At 40.0% G+C, this 24825-nt stretch overlaps 1 protein-coding gene across 2 annotated transcripts in view; it reads left to right on the top strand.

Annotated features, from left to right (window-relative positions):
• The window catches only part of PLCL2 (phospholipase C like 2), a 191588-nt gene that overhangs the window by 19274 nt on the left and 147489 nt on the right, over positions 1-24825 (top strand). The window lies entirely within an intron of this gene.

Here is a 24825-nt window from a genome sequence, read left to right as displayed (position 1 = left end):
GAGGGCACATAAGTCATGGGACCTGGGTGGGAAGGTGACTCCGTGGCGAAGGGCGTCCTGGTCACTGTAGTCAGTTTTACGCTACTGTGATTGCTGGGGATATGCATGACTTGTTGGTGTTGTGTTGAGCATCTTAATCCGTTCAGGTGCGCTCAGAAGGTTTAATATTCGAAAGTGTGCCACTCATACAAAACTTTGAGAACCACTCATTTGTGGAGCACCTGTTCTCTGCATGACAGTTTTCTAGAGTGCGCTTTTTGGTCTCAAAAGCAGTTAGCAAACAGAAACCAGTTATCCAGGTCTTTAAGACAAAAGTGAGAGTTGTTTGATTACCTCTGAATGCCTAGCCTCCCAGACGGTCAGCATACGGTTTTAGCTCTACTGAACACTTACCTTGTCCCATCTGACAATTCTTCCTGGTGGGGAAAACACCAAATCTTTAGATGGGTCATTTTAGGACACCAGAATTAAATCTGATCTCTAGCACTAATAATGTGTAGATCTACTCAAGTCCAATTAAATTAGACTTTTGGGGGGGGTTTCCTAAAGTGCCCTGGGAAATTTTAAGGTATAGCTAGGGTTAAGAACGGCTCTGAAGGCTTTCTCCTATATTAGGTCTTCACTGCATTTAGCTCTGTTACATATGAGAGAACAGGCAGCTCCAGGATTACACAGTGACAGGCTAGTGGTGATCCTGTGGTTGGTGGGGGACAGGGGTAGGGCAAAACCTTCAGCTATCTCACAGGAGCTTTCCTCTAAGGAGTTGAGCTGCCCTTTTTCTGAGGGGATACAAAATACCGAAGAAGGGGAAAAACTCCTTAGTCAAATCTGGAGAGACAGATTTTCAGGTACAAAAATGATGGTCTACACTGTACTCATGATTGTACCATAAGAATGTATTTTTGATCCAAGTAAAGGAGTATGTTGTGTCAGTTCCCCCGAAAGGCCTGGGCTGGTTATTCGGAGCCTTGATCTGCCTGGATTAATCATTACTGTGCAGCACTGCTTCCTCATCCATCTCTTGGCTCTCTTCTATCCCTCATAAGACAAAGGACATTGGCGTGCCTATGACATTCTGCATGTGGAGGGAGAACCTCCCCGCTGGGAATATTTTTTAGGAAGAATTAATTGGACTGAGACATGAGCACTATTTCTAGAGATAGGTGATTGTACATTTCAGATTTTGCTGAAAGGAGTCTTTGCATTTCCTTTAACCACCTCATCTTGTGTTTAGGTGGCAACGTGGTAAAAATCCTTTTTACTCATGGAAGATTATAAATCGACACTTGTGAGACAGGTATCTATTTGCACGTGTAATTTACGCTGGGGGGAAGAGAACCGATCCAGTGACGCTTCAGCACCCCCCATTGTGGCGGGCTAACATTCTGGGCTGGTATGTCATGACCTTTGGGTGAACGTCTACTTTCTGAATGCTGTGGCATTTTTCTCACCACACAGCCCCATGCGGTCAAGAAGAATGGCCGTTGAACTCCCAGAGCATCTGTAAAATATATTTTATTGGCTGCAAAGCAGTAACACGAAAATATCCAGTGTCCCATAGTTATGGCCTTGAGTACCCACCAAGTAACTTTACTCCTTAGCTTGGTTGCTCTGTTAGCACATCATCACCATTCACATTTATTCTTTCAGGTCAGGTTTTTTTCTCTTCCACATTGGCATGGGTGGATCTTCCGGCAGAGGAGCTTGTGTCTGCTCCTCCTGGGCAGGCGCTGCAGAAGAGGTCTGGTACGAGGGCCGAGTCTCTGGGGACTCCAGTCTCTGGAGGCGGGAGGAGTACCCACAGTCTGGCAGCAGAAGAGTGTTATGGTGCCTCCTGATCACGATGAGGGCCTGCTTATTAACACGTACAATTTGAGGGAGCAGTTTAATTTACTTCTTTATAAATGGGAAGAACAGTAGAAATGAACTTTAACATTCTTTGGGGGGAAAGCCTATAATCTTTTTGTGAACATTTGGTACTCTGTAATATTTACCAAGCAAAGAATCTGTAAGGAAAAAATTCTTTCCTACAGCATAATTAGCCAGATCTTCTTACCCATCTTTGTTAGGGAAGAAAGTATTGTTGAAGAATATTTTTAAATAGTTAAATAGCCCTTTTGTCCCAAAGAATAGCTGCCATTGATGAACGCTATCCCGAGGGGCCTGGAAACAAGACAGTAAAACAGAGTGCGAGAAGCAGGGCATATGGGCCTCTGCTCGGCTCCTTACTTCAAAGTAGATGAAAAGTGTCCTTTCTGGGGCAGCGCCCTGACCCCCTGCATTTATCCTGCTGTCCTCATTGTTACCAGATAGCAAGGCAAAAAAGAGGAAGATGGCTTAGAAGATGTCACCCAATAACAGGGTGTGAGAAAGCTCCTGTCCCCAGAGAGAATTCGGCAGCTCCTGGGCCTGCTATTCCTCGGAACGCCAGGGGCCCCTGGATCCATTAATCATGCTCCAAAAGAGCACTTTCAGCCTGCTCCACACCAGGCTATAGCTAGGAAGAGATGTCATTGCACAGCAAGTTGGAGGAGATCTCTTGTGGCTAGAGGTGCCACCCAACTATGTGAGGGTAGGAATGGGGGTGGGGTGGGTGCTGGAAGCAGTATCTCGGCGGGCCCTTAATCCACTGGTGGCACACAGTGGTGTGCCAGGGACACTTGGGCACATTTATCAGGAGGCTGTGTTTTAAAGGTGATGGGGAGGAGAACAGAGGTGTAAGGAAAGGTACGGTCAGCTCTGGGGTGCTCTGCCTCTATTGTTGTCAATGGGATGCCCTCCATAAACAGCTCCAGGAGCTAATTCACGTGAGTGGTCAATTGAAACTTGGCCCCAAGACGTGTCCTGGAGCTGTGGCCCCTGCGCAAATGAGAACAGTAGACAGGTTAGCCTGGCTTCTGGATGTGAGAACTGGACAAGAGAGAGCATCTTGAGAGTGAGAGGAACAGTCAAGCAACTACATTTGCAAGAAGGCTAATTTCATATGTAGAGAGGACAGCTAATCTAGCCTTAGGCTCTTCTGCTGTCTAAATAGAGCGGTCCCCTGGGGTTAGGTTTAAAACTAACAAGAGAAGAGCCTCAAGTAGGTTGGGAGGCTGGATTCCCCTAGTTTCCCTGGAGAGGCTCAAATGCGAGATGCGGACTCCAGCCCCAGCAAGTCAGGAAGCTGGCCTTAGAGACCAGGGGCTGCCGGTCCAGAGTTAAGCGCTCTGATTTAGGGTCTGTGCCCCTGTGTCATTGAAAGGACTCTGCTTTCTCCTCTGTTTGCCGTAGAAATACAAGACTTCTTGCCTGCCAGATTTCTTACATGTCTTTTGGTCACCTGGGTAAAAGTACTTGTTGCATGACTGATGTGGTAAGTAAAACCTGTATAGATCTGGTGAGAATCTGTTATCTGAATGATTCAGTTTCTGCCATTTTGCCGTCGATTTGATTCTCCACGTGAGAAAGGTCCATGCTGTTCCTGTAAGTCTGTTCATAAATCCATTAAACTACTTGCTCTCCTCCCCTCAAAAACCCCAGCAAAACCTCTGTCCTATTTTAAAGGTCATATTGTAATTTTTCCCCTTCTCTTATCGTCCGTAACTTAAAATGTTGTTTTCAATACTCCCTGTTCCACCTTATTTGAATATCATGTTTTGGTTTCATATTTTTAATTTCGCTCGCTCTTTGACTTTGGTTTGCTTACTGTTTTAAATGGAAACACTGAACGCCAGGCCTGTGTATTCTCCCTAGTCCATCCTTGTTATTATTTCTCAGCTCTGTGAGCTGGTGGGCTGGCAGGATCATTTTAGTCACCACCAGGAGAGTGACCTTGAAGTCTTCATCTCAGTTTCAAAAGGGTCTGTGTAGTAGGTAGCAGTGACTGTGATACTAAAGATAATCACCTTCGTATTACTGTGGACGATGGTAAGAATTCAGAGAGAAAAATTCAGGCAGTCTCTTATGGCAGTAGTAACTTAAATACAGTTATTTCTGTGTTTTTAGTATTTTTCAGTGGACTTGAAAAGATGATACTTTCATTAGCAAAATTACAAATTACACTTTATTTTTTCCTCATAGAGAGTATCCAATTGAAGACAGAGGATCTGAACTTTATATCTATCTTATATTTTGACTTCTAAGAAAATCAGTTAAACTCTTTATATCATCGTATTTTCTATAAATTGAAATATAGCTACGTGTTGGTTGATCTGCTCATTTCATCAGTATAATTACCTGATGTTTTGAAATAAGTTTAAAACCCCTAAAGCAAGATGTTTTAAAAACATAAAATGATGGTTTAAAAAAAAAAAACAACCTTCATAAATCAAAGGAAAAAAAAATCTGGGCAAATTCATTTGTATGTTAATGACACCTCATATTTGCATAGTTCTTTAATCTCTAGGAGGCACATTTAACATCAGCTCAGTTTCCTTTCGCAACTATCTTGTGCAGTAGACATCATTTGGTGGCCCCCACTTTACAGGCGAAATGTGGGGCTCATGTGTACAAAGTCACATGCAGTCGCACAGAACGTTAGCAAGGCTGACCTTGGGCCCCAGAACCCCTGGCCTGCCGTCCGGCTCTCCTTTCACTCTCTTTCCATGCCGTGAGTACCTTCACACAGTTTACTCACATAAATCAGGAAGGTGGCACTTAATTCCTCACCCACTTAACTAACAAGAGACAAAAATAGAAACCCAGTATCATCAGCAACTAATCTTGGGGCAGCACCTATTTGAAGTGCTGAGCTGTATGGCTGATTGAGAAACCAGAACTTTTTTTCTGTTGTGAGGGCTCAGAAGTTCAGTGCCTTGAACATTTGTCTCTGGTCCACTGTTACTTAGAAAAATTAACTGCTTCACTGCTTCTTCTGATAAGGCAGAGCATCTGTGTGTCCTTGAAGTTAAAAAAATCACCGTTTTGCACTAAATTTATTTAGCAGGTTGGAGCTATTTGTCATTCCAAGAGAGCAACAGTATTACACCAGGCCATTCTGGAGGCCACCTGTTGCTTTCAAAAGCTACGTGGAAGGTGTGGCTCCCGGGTGGCTGGAGACCCTTCAGAATGTGGGGGCTGAGTTGTGCCAACTGTGCTGGGGCAGTACCATTCCCACGGTCATGTGACCCAGGGTGGAGATGGTGCCGATGAAGGTCACAGACTGTCCTTCTCCGAGGGAAAGACTCCACTCTCAGGGCCAAGTCTGCATCCCTGACTCTCGGTGGGCAGTGCCCACACAAGTGGACAGTTGTTGGCAGGGAAATCTGAGGATGTCCATCCTGTCACCTCCCCACCAGCATCCTTAGCATATGGTCTCATCTCCTGCTTCTCAGAGAAACCCCTGAGCCTTTGCCTTAAGAGCTGTTCACCAGTCTTCCCTCTGTTATGGTCGGGGGCTGCCTGCCTGCCTTGCCAGCTGTCCCTGTGCCCCAGCTCCCATTCTCTCCCTCCTGTGCTTGTGTCTCCTCGGTCAGCATGCATACATGCTCACGTTTTTAAACAAGGAACGTAGGGGGCACCTGGGTGGCGCAGTCGGTTAAGCCTCCGACTTCAGCTCAGGTCACGATCTCACGGTCTGTGAGTTCGAGCCCCGCGTCGGGCTCTGAGCTGACGGCTCAGAGCCTGGAGCCTGCTTCCGATTCTGTGTCTCCCTCTCTCTGCCCCTTTCCCGTTCATGCTCTGTCTCTGTCTGTCTCAAAAATAAATAAACGTTAAAAAAAAATTAAAAAAAAAAAAAAAACAAGGAACGTAGGAGTAACTTTCCCTCCTCACTCTTCAGTTCTCTCTTCAGCTGGGTCTTGCAAAAGTGTCTGTGATCTGCTCTGTGTCCTTTTCTTGCATTTACTCCTCCACCATCTGCCACCGGTGAAGGTTATCAGGACTCACCATGCCATACTGTTACCAGCCCTGCTTCCCTTATCTCAGGCCTCATCCTGGACAACTTTTCCACAGCCTTAGCTGCAGTTAACTAGGCATTCACTGATGAGTCTCCAATTGATGTCTGGAGTCAGATTTGCCCTGGAAGCCCCAGATAGATCTGTCTGTTCAGCTCACTCAGCGCACTTCACTGCAGTGTGTTCAGATCTCGACTTCCTTTTCTTATCCCGCTCCCACCCTCCTCCCTGGTCCTTGTGTGGAGCTATTTAGTGTGGCAAATGGTACCATCATCCATCCACCTTTCTTTATGGTCAAAGAATCAGTCTGGATTAAAGAGTATTTTTTTTAAAAGGGACTGGAGAGCTTAAATTATAGCAAGCTCTTCTCTCACAAGAAAAATGCTTGCATTTACCTTTTTGTCTTTTTTAAAGAAATGATCAGTTCTAATACATGTTACTATTAAAATTTAAGTAAGTGCATGATTTCTGTGGCAAGAACATGGGCTGAATTGAACTAAAATGATCTAACTCATAAGTATAACTTTGTAATTTGCATTCTAAAATGGCTTGGTTGAAATTGGACAACTGATCTAGGTACTTATCTGCCTCTACCCTCAACCCCCATTAAATTTTGAGAGTCTCTTCCTACTTGCCATGAATTGATTTACTTAAAGTTACAAGGCAAAATTTAAGTTGTATCTGGCTCAGAACCATTTGTTTCTAATAGGAAAGGTGTTATAAGTTAGGAATGGGCATATTTGTGAGCCAGGGAGGGACAGTTTTTAAGCATTTTGAAACAGGGTATCCATATGTAGAATTTATTTTCTTTTAAGGTTTCAGTTTAGAGTCTAATCATCTTTAGACTGGAGCACCAATTCTTTTTTTTTTTTTTTTTTTTTTTAATTTTTTTTTTTTTTTCAACATTTATTTATTTTTTGGGACAGAGGGAGACAGAGCATGAACAGGGGAGGGGCAGAGAGAGAGAGGGAGACACAGAATTGGAAACAGGCTCCAGGCTCTGAGCCATCAGCCCAGAGCCCGACGCGGGGCTCGAACTCACGGACCGCGAGATCGTGACCTGGCTGAAGTCGGACGCTTAACCGACTGCGCCACCCAGGCGCCCCACCAATTCTTATTCTGGGACTCGTGATTTGCAATTTTTTCCCATTGATTTCTTCCTTTTTTTTTTTTTTTTAATTTTTTAAAAAAATGTTTACTTATTTTTGAGAGAGAGTGACTGGGGCAGAGGCAGAGAGAGAGGGAGACTGAGAATCCCAAGCAGGCTCTGTTCTGTCAGCACAGAGTCCCAACGCGGAGCTTGATCTCACAAACTGTGAGATCATGACCTGAACTGAAATCAAGAGTCAGACGTTCAACTGACTGAGCCACCCAGGCACTCCCCCACTTTTTTAAAGATTTTTTTCCCCATTGATTTCTTTCCTGATGCTTTCAAATTAGTTTCTGTGAAGATTTTTTGTGTGTATGTGTTCCAAGATATTACTAAGACTTTGCTGCAGGTGAGTACCAGCGGGATAGAATGATGCTATGTATGGTCTGGAAGTCGCCACTGGAGTGACTCTCACGTTACAGAACTAGTTTTGTCCCCCTTTGATGGCCACTAAAGCGGGCCTCTCTTGCCTTGTGACCATGGACATCTGTCTCGTCTCACACTGGAAAATGCTAAGGGCAGCAAAGTACTTTGGTGCCCCAGCACTTCAGTTTTGCTTTCATCACTGAATTTGGCGAGACACAGAACCCCTAAGCCGGTTGTATAGCCAGGTCCTTGTTAATGAAAACATAGATTCCGCAAAAGCCTGGTGTGCCCAGCTGCAGCGATGCAGCTGCGTGAGAGGACAGAGCTCCAAAGGCTCAGCCAAGTCGAGTACCATACGGCCAGGTGGGGGAGGCCTCGCCAGCGGGGGAGGGTGGTGGTGAAGTTTTACTTCGGGGAAGTGTCAGGTTGCTTTTGTGGCTGAGTACAGAAGAGGCAGAACGCTATTGTAGACATGGCACTATGCGCTCAAGTTGCCTGTGTCTCTTCTGATATTTTAAAGCAGATCTTGGCAGGACAGGTCCCTTCAGCCTGCAGCTGGGCGAGCCCCTGGGCCTTCTGCATTTCAACCACCTGATGCTTTTCAGTTGTTGTGTGTGTATGTATTTTCAAAGAATTCGTCTTTCGTGGTCTCTTTTTGGAAAGTACAGTGGCCATGGATATACTTGAAGTGTAGGATTGTGGTGGTAAGAAAACCTTGATCCTGTGAAAGAAGGAGCATCTGGACACGGGCCAGCTAATTTGGCTTTGCTTCTGTGCGGAAAAGTCCCATGTGTCGTGAGCACTGTAGCTCTCCGTGTGCCTGTTTAGTGTCGTCAAGCCTGCCAGCCAGTAATCCTCCCCTGAAAACTGTTGATGCACTGACTGCACACAGAGCTGTCGGTTTGGCCAGGCCCGGGGCTGTGACTTTTACTCCTTCCCCTTTTTGAGAGATCTTAACAAAAAGTGGGAGCAGACCGTGGAGTGCGTTTGGTTAATAACACTGAGGACAAATGTGAGGAGAGTGTGTGCGCGAGAGTGTGCATGCGTGTTTTCAGAAAGGGAAAACCCCGTTTTTAGGGGGAGGAGCTTATGGATGGGTCGGCATATTTGGTGGTTTTCTGGCTCCCTGCATGTGAGTAAGGCCTGTCTTCCAGTTCGAGGCTTTGCCATCACTACGATGGATGCTGCTGAAACACTGGCAGTGCCTTTGCTCAGTTGCCGTCCTGGAAGCGCTGCGTGGAAGCAGAAAACCAAGTTGAACGGTGCGCTAGAGTCAGTGACACAGCTGTGGCAGCCTTTGTGCGGGCAGAAGCCAGGAGACTCCGAGAACAACAGCAGCACACCTTTGAAGGTGATTTTGGTTCTGGCAGCCTTGTGTTGAAATGCGTACTGAACCGCCCTTCGTGGCACAGATAGGCTTGGCGGTGCCGTCCTTGCCCCAGAAGGCCCAGGGTGTGTGGGCACAGGCCGTGATGAAAAGTGGATGGAACCTCAAGAGGTCTGGGGGATTTTCACACTCATCGCTCATGCCTGTGCCAGTCTGCTGGCAAAGTTGGGCTGTGATTCCGCCCGGCACTACATGCCTTTCATTGTTAAAACAAAAACTTGAAGTTGAAGCTGCTTGAATGTTGGAAGACCAGGATCCAATGTCAGCTTCCTATCAAACCAAAGTAGCTGCCCTCTAAGTGCAACTTTCTGGTAATATCCGGTGTACTTTTTGTTTTATCTGCACTATTTAGATTTCTTTTATTATTTTTTTTCAGAAGCAACCAGTTAATTTTTGCATTTAAAGTGGGAGTGAGAGTATTATTTACAAAAATTTTAAATCTTCTATGTATGAGAAATGGGTTTCCAGTGATGGAATTAATTGCATGCAGAATTGGGTGGGTATGCGCGTACGTTTCTGAGAAGTTTTTGTCAGATTCCCAAAGGCATCTGAAATTTAAAAAGCAACCAAACAACTGATTCGGAACAAAGCTGTGCTATTGTAGCAGCCCCAGCTTGCTGTTTAAGTATCCTCAGAATATGAACAGTATACAGGATCCCATTAGTTCTGTGCCCCATCCTCAGGGGCAACTGGAGGAAGGAAGGTGATGGGAAGGAAGAGGTCCCTACAAATGGAGTAGTTGCTGACAGGTGCCCATCACCCTCCACGCCCAGCAAAGGTACCACTAACCATCTTCTACTTTGAGAAGCATAATCCATATCTACACAGAGAGGCTTCTGGGACAGGAAGGACTTACGGTTGACCCTTGAACAATGCAGGGGTTAGGGACACAGATTCCAGTGCAGTCAAAACCCATGTATAACTTTTGACTCACCCCAGAACTTAACTACTAATAGCTTACTGTTGACCAGAAGTCTTACTGATAACATAAACAGTTGATTAACACATATTTTGTATGTTGTATGTATTCTGTACTATTATAATAAAGGAAGCTAGAGAAAAGATGTTAAGTAAATCATAAGGAAGAGAAAATACATTTATAGTACTCTGTGTATTGAAAAAATTGCATATAAGTGGGCCTGTGCGGTTCAAACCCATGTTGTTCAAGGGTTAAGAATGTATGTAGCAACATTGCATATGGACTTTCATGGTCATAGGCCCTTTTCTCTTTGTGGTCTCCTTCCTCCATTTAAAAATCAAATAAAATTATTACAACTATGCTGGTATAAAGACAAAATTATTAATATTACATAGTAAAACATTCACCCTGATAGTTCTTTTTTTCCTTCTGATTTTAAAAGAAATTCAGACATTTTTGTGGGCCCCTAAAAACACTGTGGGCCTTAAACATCGTGTCTACTGTCCAATGGATAATTTGGCCCTGCCTGATGTGTGTAGACAATCCCCTCATTTTCTTTCTAAAATGTATGAAGAAGTGGAACATACAGATAGTTGTCCTTTTTATTTCCAATCTATTATTCTTGAGTAAAGTTGAGTTTTTGAGCACACTGCGAATTTAAATTTTGGAGAGATTTTTGCAATTCTTTGCAATTTGTTAATATGTAAATTGTATCTTCATTTTAGATTTTATTGTACTGTTACTTTTTGCAAATAAGTTCATTTTCAAAACTTTAACAAAATTTGAGTTTTAAAATGAAAAATTTACTCTGTTAACACCAGTAATTTATATTTGAGAGGATGTACTCTTTTGAGTATATGCAATGGAAATATTTAGGCAGTCTTTCTAGTTTATGTCGTGATTATATAATAGTTTTTACATAATAAATTATTTTCTCAAATAAATTAGTTTTACCTAGGAACTTATGTAATGTCATTTCCTGATCTGACGTGTTTTTTATGAATTCTTTGAGTACAAATCTAAAAGATAGCAGGCAATAATTTGTGACTTGGAAATTTCAGAGTGGCCAGGGAAAGCATGCTAAAAATAGAAACTGTGTTTATTTACTCTCTGCTCCACCCGGTCTAAAATACAGCCATGTGGTTGCAGGCTTGGGGTGGCTGATGATGCCTTGGAGGGTGTTTTTTTCTTTTTTTTCCTGTCACAGAGTTGAAGAAAGAGATCATCCTTTTAACTTTTGATTCCTGTTTCCTTTTTTTGGTAACTCAGATGAATTATTTTCACATGCTGTTATCTGTCAACAAATGAGTTTGACCATGTTAGTTTAGTTTTTGGTTCCTTATCATCTTTCTCTTTATTTATGTGTTTAAGCTCTGTTTCATGAAAGGAAATTTGAAATTGTGGGTTTTGCTAACAATTATACCTTAGAAATTTGTTAGTTTACAACAGAGTTTTCCGGGGTGCCTGGGTGAAGTGTCTGACTCTTGATTTCAGCTCAGGTCATGATCTCATGATTCGTGAGTTTGAGCCCCATATCAGGCTCTGCACTCTCTCCCCTGCTCTTTCTGCCCCTCCTCCGCTTGCCCTCTCTGTCTCTCTCTCTCTCTAAAAATAAATAAAAATAAATTAAAGAAATTACTAAATTTTCTCGTGTCTTTCATGATAGTCTAAAAAGATAGCTGCTTTATTTGGTCATTGTGTTTAAAAGGGCCTAGAGAATGAGTTTAGTTCTTGCATAGATTTATCACCTAGGAAAGACACAACATCGTGGGACTGAGTATTAACCAGACAAGCCTGACATTTGTGTCACGGACCATGGGAATCCTGGAGAAGAAGTGCACAGCTTAATGTAAAGCCGTGACTATCAGAAAGGGAGCCCAGTGATACCATCAGTGGAATAGCCACACACAGTATTAGTCAGGCGCTTGAAGCGTGGGCCACTCTGAAGATGTTTTGCCCAAATGTTGTTGCTTTGTTAACTCTACGGCAAGGCATTAGGGCACCAATGATATCAGTTCCACAGAACACTGCTTCGGAAGGAGTAGTATGTGGCTTAGGCTGTGGAGTCACTTGCCTTGGTGTGAATCTAGGGTGAGGTCACCTACTAAACTTCGTTTCCTCTTCTCTAAAATAGGTATAATAACGGAGTAGGCTTCACTGGATTTTTGTGAGAATTTATTGAAGACATATATGGAAAACACAACCTTCATAAGAATCAGTGACTGCTTTTGTACTCACTCACAGAATAATAGGAGAAGAAACTTAACATTTAAGGAGTCATGCCCTTCAGGTGGAATCTGGCTGTTTACTTACCTTTATCATGACTCCACAAAAGAAATGTCAGTTCACTTCAGTGTATTTCATTTCAATTTATTTCAAAACACATTTACTGAATCTTCACTACATTTTTTTTATTTTAGTGATATCTATTAATTCCAGTAATTTATCCCAAATAATCTTTAAGCAAATAGAAGTGAAACCTAATTTGTGGGTACTCTCAGGTTGTCATTCTAAGTGTGTATTTAATTCCCCTCTCCATTTCCTGGATTCTGTCTCTATTCTCTATGGAAAATAGACACAAATAGGATGGTATAGTAAACCCTTACATACTCATCATCTAGCTTCAACAGTTATCAGCTCATGGCCAATCTCGTTTCCTCTGTAGTCCTACCCACTTGTCCCCATCGTGTATTATCTTTAAAAAAAAATTTTTTTTATGTTTATTTATAATTGTGTATTATCTTAAAGCAAGTCTCAGCAACCAACACTCTGAAAGCAGTTGGGGGATTTGGGCAGGGCACCAGTGGCGTCCACTGCTTGGTGAACTTCCGGGCAAAGGGTATTAATAGCGTGAGCTAAGACCTGTGGATGGCATTGCATAACTTATTAGTGGGATGAACAACTTGGCTGTCTTTGAGGCAGGTAGCCTCAGGGAGGAGGCGGTGGGGATCAAGGCTGCATCCCAGGTTTTGGTTTGTTATACATTTTTGATGCTAGTCTTTAAAATAGCATGTCTATTCAGATGAAGATGGAATTAATAAAAATCTGATGGTAGCAGAGACCACTGGAAATACATAGTGTATCGATTTATTTTCTGATAATGCCTAAATTGGAAAATTATGGTAATGTGTGATAAGCATTGTGGCATCTAAGTTAGCTGGATATTTAAACAAGGTTATGTGTCAGCCGCCTTCCTATTTTTTTAGTTATATTATAATTATATTTATAATATAATATGATATGATATGATATGATATGATATGATATAATATAATATAATTAATATAATATAATATTGAACTACATTAACTTAATATATATTATATTATATTTAAATGTATATAATGTACTTAGTTATATTATAAAAGTAATGCTAGTAATTATAAAAGTAATCTTGGTACATATATGATGACATCCCAGAGTGCAGACATGGTTCTCACTGAGTCCCAGGAGTAATCTAGAAGGCTTGGGCTTGGGTTATCCATCTGTTTAACTTGGGTAAAAGTAGAAATATTTTACCAACCGAAGAGATCTTTTTATGTTCTTGTCTGATAAATTTAAACAGTTGTTATCCAAATTGATGCATATGAGCTGAGTTCTTGAGGTCATAACTTAAAATGTACACTCTTGGGGCACCTGGGTGGCTCAGTCAGTTGGCTGCCCTACTTCAGCTCAGGTCATGATCTCGCCGTTCGTGAGTTCGTGCCTCGCGTCAGGCTCTGAGCCTGAAACCTGCTTCGGATTTGTTTTTAATATTTGATTTGGATTTGAATTTATGGAAATATTTTGCTTGTCACTTTTTTTTAAAATAGTCATATGGGGGCGCCTGGGTGGCGCAGTTGGTTAAGCGTCCGACTTCAGCCAGGTCACGATCTCGCGGTCCGGGAGTTCGAGCCCCGCGTCAGGCTCTGGGCTGATGGCTCAGAGTCTGGAGCCTGTTTCTGATTCTGTGTCTCCCTCTCTCTCTGCCCCTGCCCCGTTCATGCTCTGTCTCTCTCTGTCCCAAAAATAAATAAACGTTGAAAAAAAAAATAAAAAAAAAATAGTCATATGGTGTTTCAAAATTGTATCACAACTGTGATTGATCTTCAACCTTAGAAGCTAAAAATGGATATAGAAGGATGATCACAAGTAGGTAAAATGGTAAATTTTGGTATTAGTGTGTTTGGACATCAGCGCTCTCATCAAAACACAAAATGCAACCAGTTTGGTAAAATTGAAGGTCATCTGGCATTATTTAGAAAATATTACTTGCTAGTGGTTTCACATTTGTAGAGTAGTTTTATTCCCAAGCACTTTGTTTCATAGATTCAAGTTTGTTATTTCCCCATAAGACTTCATGAGTTATATCAGTTTGCTCTACTATTTTTCTTTGAAGGGAACTGAGACCTATTTGGTTGTATAAGGTGATGAGCGACATTGCTCAAAAAGCTAAAAATAGATTTGTGGGCTCCTGACTGTGAAAGCAGGTGCTCTCTGCTGAGTTATTCTGCTTTCTTGCTGAAGAAATATTAACATACAATGACTGTGGCATGGATCCTAGTTAGGTCCATAAAAATGTACTTCCTCACCAAACCAAATCCACCATCCAAACAAACAAAACCTTTCTTGAGATACTGGTGTTGAAGATCGCCTCCTCCTGCCCTCTGAGTGTGTTCTCATTGTCCCCCACATCTGCCCCATCATGTCTGATGCTGGTACCAGGTTCTTGTCACCATATGCTTGGAACACTACAATAATTAATCTCCTTGCCCCGTCCTCTTCCTTGCCCCCCAATCCTTTTCGGATAGTTTTCAGATTAATACCATTATTACACTATTTTAAACATTTTTTCACTCAACAGTTCCATGATGATCTTTGCTTTTAGGCTGGAGCCCTGACCTTCATCTTGGTTTTCAGGATACCTCCCATCTCTCCTTGATGTCTGTCCAGGATCCTTTCCTCCTTCTCACCAATCCCTGTTGTAGCCAGCTTGGGCCTTGCAGACCACAGTCACTTTACCATCCTTACTAGCATCCCTGTGGTTTTGTATGTTGTGCCCTACTCTAGAAATGCTCTTCCTTTCCTTTAGCAAGCCCAGCCCTTCAGTCGTGGGTGCTTCTCACTGGTTAGTTAAAATTTGATTATAAGGTATGCTGTATTCTTTAGATTATGAGACTCTTCTGTGGGCTTACTAAATGTCTTGATTCAGAAAATAGGATCACTGCCTAGTATGAGATGTGGCGTAAAATTTTTCTTAAATCGTATTGTCAGAATGTTGCTGAGATTCTATTATGATTAGTAAACAATTAAATTAATATTTTAATGGTTTACTGCTTTCTTCTATGTTTACCTGAAGCAATATCACTTTAGATTTGGCTGTAAGGAAATGTTTACATTTTGTCAAAGATTTTGAGAAATGTAGGGGCGCCTGGGTGGCTCAGTCGGTTAAGCGGCCGACTTTGGCTCAGGTCATGATCTCATGGTCCGTGAGTTCGAGCCCCGCGTCGGGCTCTGTGCTGACAGCTCAGAGCCTGGAGCCTGTTTCAGATTCTGTGTCTCCCTCTCTCTGACCCTCCCCTGTTCATGCTCTGTCTCTCTCTGTCTCAAAAATAAATAAACGTTAAAAAAAAAACTAAAGGGGCGCCTGGGTGGCGCAGTCAGTTGAGCGTCCGACTTCAGCCAGGTCACGATCTCGCGGTCCGTGAGTTCGAGCCCCGCGTCGGGCTCTGGGCTGAATGCTCAGAGCCTGGAGCCTGTTTCCGATTCTGTGTCTCCCTCTCTCTCTGCCCCTCCCCCGTTCATGCTCTGTCTCTCTCTGTCCGAAAAATAAATAAATGTTGAAAAAAAAAAAAAAAAAACTAAAAAAAAAAAAAAGATTTTGAGAAATGTAAAGTGACTTTGCTTTGAGAACATGAAATTAAATCCAATTACTTATAGAAGAGGAATATTATAAATATATTTGTATATTTATAATTTAGATTTCATGAAGTCATTTTCATGATTGCATTGATAAAAAACAGAAGAAAACAAAACAGTCATTTTGTATAGGGTGCTTAAATTTTATGTGGAACTTTTTTTCATCTATTTTTGTTTTTAATTAAAAATATTTTTTTAATGTTTATTTTTGAGAGAGAGAGAGAAGACAGAGCACAACTGGGGGAGGGGCGGGGAGAAAGGGAGACACAGAATCCGAAGCAGGCTCCAGGCTCTGAGCTGTCAGCACAGAGCCCGATGTGGGGCTTGAACTCACAAACCGCAAGATCATGACCAGAGCCCAAGTCGGACGCTTAACTGACGGAACCACCCAGGTGCCCCTCTATCTATCTATTTTTAAAGTAAGCTCTACACCCAACATGGGACTTGAACTCATGACCCTAAGATCAAGAGTCAGTATGCTATACCGACTGAGCTTAGTATGGAACTTTTGGTATACATAGTACTTATGAGAAGTTTTTTGTTTTAGTTTTGAGTTTGGGAGAAAGTAGTTGGAGAGAAAATTAAGGTAACTCTAACAGATTTTAATATAGTCAGTAAATTTTTCATGAGAATAATAAAGCATATTGTGTGTGTGTATATGGAGAAATATATTTAACAGCGAGCAGAGAAACTAGGGAAAAGCATACTAGTTTGATTAAATTTTCCTAAACATTAATATTATCTAGGAGAAAGATAGTTTTTCAAAGGATATATTCCTTATGTTCACCCATCATTAATTTTAGTATGTTGAATTTAATTTTGAGCTTATTAATTAGAGTATTAATGTACTTCCAAGATAAGTTAAATTTTAATTTTCAAGTTTTTTTCTCTTGGTGGTCCAATTTTACTGGTCTAGAATTTGTGGTATTAAAAATAAGATATCTTTATTTTTTTGAATAGAGTTTAGGAAATCTTAGTTTTTATGAAATTACATTATAATAGAAATGAATGATTAAAAATTCCTATAGAGTTTGTTAGAGAATCTTATTGTTATAGGATTTGAAGAGACCGTGGTTTAAAGATTGAAAGGTAGATTCATAAAATATCACTTAAAGTTGTAAACAACACTTTCAATTTAGGAAAGAAAGATTTCATCTGCATACAAAGCTGCGTTAATAGATATTAGAATAAATCAATTAAAACATACTTTTTATAATGTGGTAAGGAAAAACTAACATAAACCAAACAATGCATAACATTAGTGAACGTTCTTCTATGAAGTTAAATGCTTTTGATTCAAGACCTGGAAGGTGCTTAAGTCTTCATTGAAATCTTCATATTTATTCTCACCGTGTCTTTTTTATTTTAAGCTGAGAGCTCTCAGTATTAACATCCACACTCACTTTGTGCTGATATTTAGCCAAAACCTAACATAAAATCAGCATGTATTTGCTGGTAGATTCTCTGAAAATTTTCACCACATATTTCATGTTAGAGTCATCCATGCTCCATAGTTCATGAGTTTTTATGGCACTGGAACTTCCCGGTTTAGATATATTCTCTGGTTGTATAGGTAGGTTTATTTGCTGCTCTAATATTTTTCCTTTAAGTTTTATCACTGTTTCCTCTTCTTATTTAGGTGGTGTTTCATCTCTGTCACTAGGAAATTTCTATTGATTTATTCTGTTTACGCTGTTTTTCCTTTCAAATTCATCGTTTGCAGTATGGGAAACTTTGATTATTTTTAAAAAGGTCATCTTTACATTGTTTGGGTCAAGCCAGGTTTGGTGGAGGGAGAGGACAGTGCCCATCCATTGTCCACCCATCTCCCACTCACAGCTTTGTGCAAAAGGAAAGATGAGAGAGAAAAAGAGGGATACCCCGTTCAGTCTACGTTTAGAAACATGGAACGGAATAAATATCATGAAGAAAATCCAGGCCTAACTTGGTTATACCTCAGGAAGTAATTCATGGGCATCTAAAATAGTCGGCCAAGGTTTCCATTATTTTTACTTAATTAACTCAAAGCATGCTTAGTAAGAGCCTATAATCTTGAAAAGCATTTCTTGTTTTGATCTGACTGAAAGGTTTTTTGTTGTTGCTGATTTTTGCTGATCATAGCCTACTTTAATACGATGCAAAGCATCAGAATTAACAAGGTACAAATTGACTCAGGAAACCTGCCATACTAGGGAATAGACAAATCTGAGGAAGGATGTAGAATATGAAATGAAAGATTATTCAGCTTTTTAAAACAACAAATAACCAAATATTTTGCTTTTGAGCTGGTTGTTTTTCACTGTTTTGATCAAGAAAATGTAATATCCCTTGCTGTTAGAGGTTTTGCTGGAGCTAATGGGTTTCTGTAGTGAACAAATTCATACGTCTACTCAAAGTATCTTTACTGAAGTATTGAAGAAGGGAAATAAAATGGTTCATGGGGTGAAGAAATGGTCAAGAGGGAAGGTGTCTTTCCTGGCACTGTTTCTCATGGAAAAATATATTCTGCAGTTTGGGATTCAAATTTGTTACTACCAAAACTCCAGGAATAATTTACCACCAAGAGCATCCAGTCTAAAGAAAATTAATACCATCTGTATAAAGACTCAGTGATATTATGGCATCAAATGAATGTGCTTCATATAACTCTATCATCTTTTTATTTAGAGGAGAAGTCCAAATTGTTGATGATGAATGTTGGAGTTATTTTGATGCAAATTACTTAAAGAGACTTAAAATATAAATATGTTTTCAACAGAATTTTGAAGGGTAAAAGATAAAGATAGTTAAAATACTTGACTTTTCCTCATTGGTGTTCAAGTCTGTATGGTAAATTATATCTTAGGCTCTCTTCTCTCTTTTGTGATATTAGCCATGTGTCATCCTGTACCTCAAAGGGTAAAGGAGCAACTTGTGTGTTCTTTATCTCCTCCTTCCCCTTGCCTGTGTTCTTTGTCTCATGAGCTCCTTGGAGACTCATAGTTTCCTTAGTAGGTTGCCTGGCAGTGACTGGAGAATGAGATAGCTATGCTATAAAAGGCTCTTCCTTCCCTGGCCTGGCCTTTTCCTGGTACTTAGCCCTTTTCTGTCCTTCGTAATGCGGATGTGCATAGGATACGGTCCCATTTTGTTAAGGACATACATCCTCCATGTGCTAGTGGATTGATCTTCCTTTCAGTTGGGTCAGGTCTGAAGGGTCTTTTTAACCTTCTGTTATCTGGCCACCTAGCGAATAAATATAAGAATTAGTCCTATAACTATACTCAGCAGTAATCAAGAGTTTTAGTTTTTTTGGTTGTGTTTTTGGCCCAAACATGCTTTTGTGGTTATCTACTATATCTAACTGTATAACAAACTGCCTTAAACTTAGTGGCATGAACAGTAATCCTTTTATTATGATCATGGATTCTTTGGGTCAGCAGTTTGGGCAAGACACATCTAGGGTGTCTGTCTTTGCTCACCAATGTCTGGGCCTCAACTGGGAAGACTTGAATGGCTGGGTAATTCAAACAGTTGGGGCTTCCCTTCCTAGTTGGCTTACTCACACCCATATTGAGCACCTTGGTGTGGGTAATGGGAAAATTGGGCTCAGCCGAGTGCCTGTGTGTGGCCTTTCCAATGTGATGGTCTTAGGTTGTTGAATAAGCCTTCCAAGAGAACCAGGTGGAGCCTTCGTGGCCTCTGTGACCTAGCCCCAGAGGTCACACTGAGTCACTTCTGTTGCATTCTTCTAGTTACAAGTGAATCATTGGCCAGCCCAGATGCAGGGAGAGGGGAATGAGACCCTACTTTTTGATGGGACAGTGCAAGGTCACATGGAAAAAGACCATCTAGCATGAGGGACATTGTAGCAGTCATTTTGGAAATTTATGCAAAAGAGGAAACTACATCTTGATATTTTGATTCTACAATGCCAGATTTTTATTCTGTGAATCATTCAAATGTCTTGTAAAAAATTTAGTATTATGTAGAAAAGACTTTAGATGATTGCCTGATTATTCTCCTTTTAACCTGCTTGTGTTGCTATCTGACTTTTTATATGACTTTTGTATAACTGAAGAATCAAAGGACGACTGTTCAACAGTCTCATACCCTTAATCTGAGAGGCTAAAGACTGTAAAATTGTGCTAGTTTATTACAAGGAGGAGCAGATTGTCACCATGAACTTTGCAATCAACAAGGCATTTAAACCAGGAAGATAAAAGAAGAGACATGTTAAAATAATGGCAATTTTTGTGTGTGCGGAAAGTAGTCTTTTAGATAATGTGTGAAAACTCCCCTTAAGGCTAGTGACTATGCTGCTTCCACATAGTAGCCCCAGAGGGCCACACATTGGGGTTTTAGCACTGGCTTTCCATCACCTTAATAGTGAGGGTAATGAGGCAGCATCATGTGTTCCACCGAGTGCTGAGTTATCATGACCTTCTGTGTTGGAGGAAAGAAAGTTAATGTGACAACCTGGGAAGTTACTTCACCTCACTAGGTCTAGATTTCATATCTGTAAAGTGTGGGGTTGAAATCTCTCCTGGCTATATAATGCTTTGAGTTTATTGTTCTTGCACTTACCTGGGACTGGAATAAGGCAGTCATATGGCAGCTCAAAGTTAATATTAAATTTGGAAGTACAAGGGTCATTCAGTTAAGTTTTAGAAAGTTATTAAATTATAATCACCTGGCAACATTTATACACCTGTATTAAATAATCCCAAAGGTGAAATAGAAATACTGGAAGAAAACTCTGGATTAGGTAAATTTTTTAAAAAGATGTGGGCATCATTCTTAAATTTACAGTATTTATAAATCATAATACTTAGTATGAAATATCGTAGGTAAAATTTTTAGTTTTATTCCTTTGAATCAAAAACCTGAATTTACTCATTCAGAGCCTGAATTTAAATTACTAAATAACACTTTAATAAGAAATGGTGCAATAGAGGTTCTGGGGCTTTGTTCCTTAAGTTTTCAAATTTATTAAAATAACGTTCATCCCACCTTTTTGTAATCCACCGCATATATAGTTATGTCCTTCTTTTCATTACTCGTATTTTTTATTTGTCCTTTCTTTTTTCTAAATTAGGCATGCCATGGTTTATCAATTTCATAATCTTTTTTTTTTTTTTATGTTTGCTTATTTTAGAGAGAGAGAGAGAGAGAGACAGAGTGCAAGAGCGCAGGGGCAGAGAGAGAGGGAGACACAGAATCTGAAGCAGGCTCCAGGCTGGGAGCTGTCAGCACAGAGCCCATTGTGGGGCTTGAACCCATAAACTGCGAGATCATGACCTGGGCTGAAGTCAAAAGCTTAACTGACTGAGCCACCTGGCACCCCAGTTTCATAATCTTTTTAAACAAGGTTTATTGATCTTCTCTGTTGCTCTGTTGTTACCCTTTTGTTACATTAGTTTCTAGTTTTATCTTTTTTTGTCCTTATTTCTTTTTCTTTTCTTTTTTGAGTTTTTTTTTTTTTTTTTTTTTTTTTTTTTTTTTTTTTTTTTTACTTTTAAAGTTGTATGCTTAGCTCCTTAATATTTTAGTCTTCCTTTATGTTATTCATTCTGTGGTTTGTATAGTTGGCTTATAAAAAATACATGCTTTTTCTGACTGACCTTTTTGGAGTCAGGTTGAGCAGGCGTCTGTCTTCCTGGAGATGCTTCCTCCTGGAGATGCTTCCCCCAGAGTGAGGGAAGAGTGAGGAGGAGTTACCTCAAGTAGCAGTGCATGAATAAATGTTCTTCCCTGGGAATCCTCACTGCAAAGATTCTGTGAATATGGACTTCAGAATGGTATTTTCTGGAAGCTGTGGCAGAAGAATAGACAAAACAATTGGAAATACATTCAGGCATATTATGAAATAAATAATACCCATATGTGCCACCTATATGGCATCAGTCTAAAATTTAGTCACCAGAAATGGAATCACCAGAACCCAGTTTTTTCCCCCTCACTGCCTCTGAGAGTGAAAAAAATCAGTGAGACAAAGAGCCTATGTGTTTTAAACAAACTGAAATAATTTGTCCATAATGTTTTGTTAATGGTACTGTTTATGATTTAGTTACTTTATTACCTGAAAAAACATCTACCAACAATAGCATGTAAATGTGACAACAGATGCTTGAGTCACTTGATTATGGATTCCAGATTCTTCAGTCTTGTTATTTAGAAGACCAGTGGCTTTAGATATCATTTAACTTTTTTTAAAAGTGTTTATTTATTTATTATTTAAAAAAATGTTTATTTATTTATTTTGTGTGAGAGTGAATGAGTGCAGGTGTGCGCGTGTGCATATGAACGGGGGAGGGGCAGAGAGAGAGGGAGAAAGAATTCCAAGCAGGCTCTGTAGAGCCCAGTGCAGGGCTCTATCTCATGGGAGATCATGATCTGAGCCTAAATTGAGAGACATTTAACTGACTGAGCCACCCAGGTGCCTCTCATTTAACTTTTTAAAATGGCATCTATTAGATATATTGTTAATCCTTGAATGTTTTTCTCCTTTTATAGATGAATAAGAGATAGCATTGTATTAGCTCCTAGAATATTCCACATATATATGTTGATTTTATTATTTAATATGATTATATGGTAAACTTCTATTTATTTGTTGAGGCAATGAACAACTAGAAAGATGAACCAAAAGTTTAAAAATCAGATATGGAGATTAGAGAGAGTGAGAGAGAGCACTCAAGAGAGCAAGAAACAAGCTCCCTGAGCCTTGTAAGTGGCCCTTGCACACTGGCTTGGCCATTGGTGGGGGTACAGAGGGCCAGCCTTTAGGGAGAATGTGCTCACAGAATTCAGGAGTGCAGATGCTTGTGTGGGGTTTTTATTTAAAATTAAAATAGATTTACTTATTTAACTGGAGGCCACCCAGTTCCTCAAATACTATCAATAAATAAGTGTTACTGTATTGGTAACCACTGTGTTATAACCACCACTACATGAGAATACAATAAAGCATTTTGAATTCAGTTTCTCAGTATCAGATCATAATCTATGAATATGTTTTGTTATTCTGTTTATAGTTTTTCTTTATCCTTGCCATTTGTTAGAAATTTAGTGTGATAACTGCCATTAAAATTATATCTCACCTTCAATTAAAGTTTGAATTAGGAATTTCATTCCAGAACAAAATGGGTCAAAGCCATTTAAAAAAGAAGGTGCTTAATATTTTGACTTAAAAGCATCTTTAAGGGGCGCATGGGTGGCTCAGTCAGTTGAGCCTCCGACTTTGGCTTGGGTCATGATCTCGTGGTTCACGGGTTTGAGCCCCGCGTTGGGCTCTGTGCTGACAGTTCAGAGCTTGGAGCTTGCTTCATGGATTCTGTCTCCTTCTCTCTCTGCCCCTCCCCTGCTCATACTCTGTCTCTCTCACTCTCAAAAATAAAGGAAACATTGAAAGAAAACACCTTTAAGCATTACATGTTTTATTGTATTTAATAATATTTATTTAATCTAGCCCATATGATAATTTTTTCTAAGGGAAGGGGGTCAGGTGGTCCACTTCTTATATATGTGTAGGTAGCAAGAAATACCTGCTGCCTAGTAGGTAGAGAAATGCTGGTCAGATATTTTAATCATATCTTTTAAAATGGACAGTTCCACAATAAATTTGCCTTAGTAGAGAATCTTTCTTTTAAGTAATTAGTGCCAAAGCTTTAATATAAAAAAGCTTTAAATATAGTGACCGAAGGGTCAAGGAACTGGTATATTGGAAATGTGATTTACCTGCTTTATGGAGGACTGTAAATCGGTGACTCCCTAGCCATTCTTGGCAAGCTGGCGAAATATCTAATAAATGGTAAAATCATTGAACACATGAGCTAAGAACAGTCTTTTGAGAAATACGGCATCTGGATTTCCCTAAGAGGAGATCTTATTTCACCATGCTTTCAGAATTATTCAAAGGCTGAGTGGGGATGCAGATGAGAAAAACAGGAGATGCACTTCTGCCTGTATTCTAGAAAAAGATGTGAAATAGAAGTGTGACAGACTTTAAAAGAAGAAAGTTCTAAATTCCCAGGATATCACTATTCATTTTCATATGCGAGTGCAAAAATGTTTTCTAAAGACAGATGCAAATCATTTTAGCATGATCTTTTACCACTGCCTCTTTCTATTAATTAGGCAATCATCAAGAGAGAATTTGATCATGAAGGGTCCAAATAGAACAATTTTCTATTTATGTAAGGACACAGGAAATACTAAGATAGCTGTGTGGAAGATTCACATCCAGGAAACTGGTAGCTGTGGGGGAAAAAAAGTTGCTGTGATTTTAGTAGGTTGGTTAAGTTGTACATATTTTTAGCAGGACGAGAAAAGAGAGAGAGAGTTGCATGCCACTATTTGAAAAGAATGTGATACAACAAAAACTATTTTTAATCTGTGGTGGGGAAGAGGAAAATTCATGCTTTTTAATGGTTATGAACTTAGAAAATTAATTCCTGCAAAGCAGAATCTTCACTGCTAGAATAGAATTTGGCTTTGCAGTTTTTGTTATGTTAAAACTTATTCAATAAGCAGAATTTTAGTATTCAGAATTCACTGCAATTTAGAGTTTGCAATAGAAATGCTAAATTAAAACCTATTTTAAGATACAACCTCCCTCAAAATTTTAAAAGAATTCTGAAGTTTTGAAATGGTCTAAAAATGTAACTCTAAAGATTTGAAATCTCCTCATGTTTTTCTAACCGGATAGATCTTTCTTAGATAATGCATTGTGTCTCTTAATGCTCATAAAAGATTCTTTCCTTGGTCAAAAGAAATCATTCCTAAGATTTTATAATTCCGCCAAATATGGCTATGGAGGAGGCTATATTTAGGAAGTTAATCTTCCTATGCATGTATTTGGTAATAGTATAATATGTATAAGAGAGGGCTTAGAAACTTTGGTGTTAGGTGCTATTGAAATGTATACTGCCAGTATATTTCTGTCAATAGAAAAATCACAATTGGCAATGGGCAAATGAAGCATTCTGTCTATAAATGGGCACAGAGTCCTTTCTTAGCCCACAATAATTAAAATGAGCGTATTATGTTTTAGGAAGAAAATCTTTTTAGAGACAGCTAAATATGCTACCTCAAAAGAAGTAATCAAATTGTGGGATTTAATTAAAGACCCTTTCATCACTCTTCTGTGAAGGCATCTATTGATACTTTGGACAAAAAGCTTCTGGAGGCAAAATTTTGCATATGGAGCCCTGATTTCCCTATTGATAACTTGCTGTAAAATTAGAAT

The sequence above is a fragment of the Puma concolor genome, chromosome C2, assembly GCF_028749965.1.
Source record: "Puma concolor isolate L17-30 chromosome C2, mPumCon1.1.hap2, whole genome shotgun sequence".
Lineage (NCBI taxonomy): Eukaryota > Metazoa > Chordata > Mammalia > Carnivora > Felidae > Puma > Puma concolor.
Note: the sequence above shows the minus strand (reverse complement) of the source record. Positions and strands in the feature narration are given on the sequence as shown.